Below are 1,936 nucleotides of genomic sequence, written 5' to 3' on the forward strand. Positions count from 1 at the left end.
AGACAGACAGACAGACAGACAGACAGACAGACAGACAGACAGACAGACAGACAGAGAGAGAGAAAGAGAGAGAGAGAGAGTGAGGAGGGGGGGGGAGACAAAACATCCAACATCACCAAAGCCCAGAAAGAATTTCAGGACACTAAGACTTTACAAGAGGAAAAAAACTAAGGACACTCTTCTTATTCTGTTTAGTTTCAGTTTTGCTCCGGGGTCTTTCGCACAGACAGGGTTGGAGAGTGAGAGAAAGTGTTAGAGGGTGGAGGCACAACGAATGACAGGACATATAGACGGGGTAAGAAAAGATTGAGAGAAATTAGTGTAGGGCATATGAGGAGAGGGGAGGAGTGAGAGAAAGTGTTGGACAAATGAGGAGAGGGGAGGAGTGAGAGAATATGTAAAGAGTGGGGTGAGAAACGATTGCAAGAAAGTGCAGGCGGGTAGGATAGGGAGGAGAGGAAAAGAACGTTGGGGAAGGGGGGGGGTAAAAAGAGGGAGAGGAAGCAAAGATAGGGTGGGAAAGGATTGACAGAAAGTCTAGGCAGGGGAGGGAAGAGAGTGGAAGAAAGTGTAAATGGGGGGGAAAACGAAAGGGTAAAGACAAAAGAAAGGGGAAGAATGCTATGAGACCATTCTCAAGGATGAGAAACTCCTAAAAATTTTCTTCTCTAAAATTGTCTCCATTGACCTTCTTTCCTGCTCTCAAGCAATGTTCTGTCGTCTGCTTTCGTTTCAACTTTCTACCCCTACCCCCTCATCCCCTTTGCTCTCTCCTCAGGGCTTCTGACTATTTCTGCAGCCTTTCTACTGCTACTCCTTGGCTCCTTCTTACTGCTGTCTTTCCGCCACACCCCTGATCTTATGGTAGGAAAGAGCTACACCTAGCCTTCTCGGATAAGGGTGAAAAATCTCGGAGGACCCGTGTGCACGTTGTGCACGTTCTGCACGTTAAAGATCCCTTGGTGGTCTAAAATCAATAAAAGTAGGCTTCGGCCGCCACTCGGGCAAAATTCAAAATTTCCTACCAGCTGAAAATGTTTAATGTATCCCGCCTGCTCATATGACCTTACGCAGTTTCGAGCGCCGTTTAACACTTACAAAAACAAAAAAAACAAAACCCAAAGATCAGTGGGCCTATATATGCTATTTAGCTTTAGAAAGAGTTTTACGGCACTTGCAATACAATAAGGTCCTAATATAAGTGCCGAAGATAGGAGGTGTTACAAGAGAGTAACAAACACAAAAAAAGAAAGAGGGGAGATAAGGACGATAGATGTTTGATAGTAAAGAAGAAGCAAACCACACCAGCCAACTACCCACTGAAAGAAAGTGTGAGGGGGGGGGGGGAACTAAAGGGCAGAGACAAAAGAAAGAGGGAAGAATGCTGTGAGGCCATTCTCAAAGACGAGTAGTCCTATAAGTGGTCGCTTTTAAGGAATAGCGGGCTAACCCAGATTTCGGGAGTTTCCAGAAATCTTGACCTACTCCAAAAGTGGGCATTGCCCTACCTGTAAGAGAAGTTTGGTTTCATTGCTGCATATATATTCGTTTGGTTATAGAATTAGAGAAAACTCTCCTTGTAAAGAAACTGAACAAATGTCCAGAAACTTTACCTTCCATTTCCTCAAAACAGCACTTTTCGGGATAGCCCTCTTGTGCAAAAAAGCGACCAAAATAAGCCTTGTCTGATACAATGGCTATTGATCTGTACAGCCAGCTAAGGGGAATGAATCCATCACCTAGACAGATGGTTTGGAGAAAAAAACCCATAAAAAACAAAACAAAAACCAAAAAAGAAGTCTTTGTCTGTTTCAGGGATTGAGACGAAGTAAGAGCGCAACATTTTTTTGGAAAAAAATTATTTCTTTAATTATTTATTTATTATTATTTGGGGGGAGGGGGCATCTTACGAAGGAAGAGGAGAAAGGGTGCGTAA

This window comes from Aplysia californica, unplaced genomic scaffold (genome assembly GCF_000002075.1).
Source record: "Aplysia californica isolate F4 #8 unplaced genomic scaffold, AplCal3.0 scaffold01569, whole genome shotgun sequence".
In the NCBI taxonomy this organism is placed as follows: Eukaryota; Metazoa; Mollusca; class Gastropoda; order Aplysiida; family Aplysiidae; genus Aplysia; species Aplysia californica.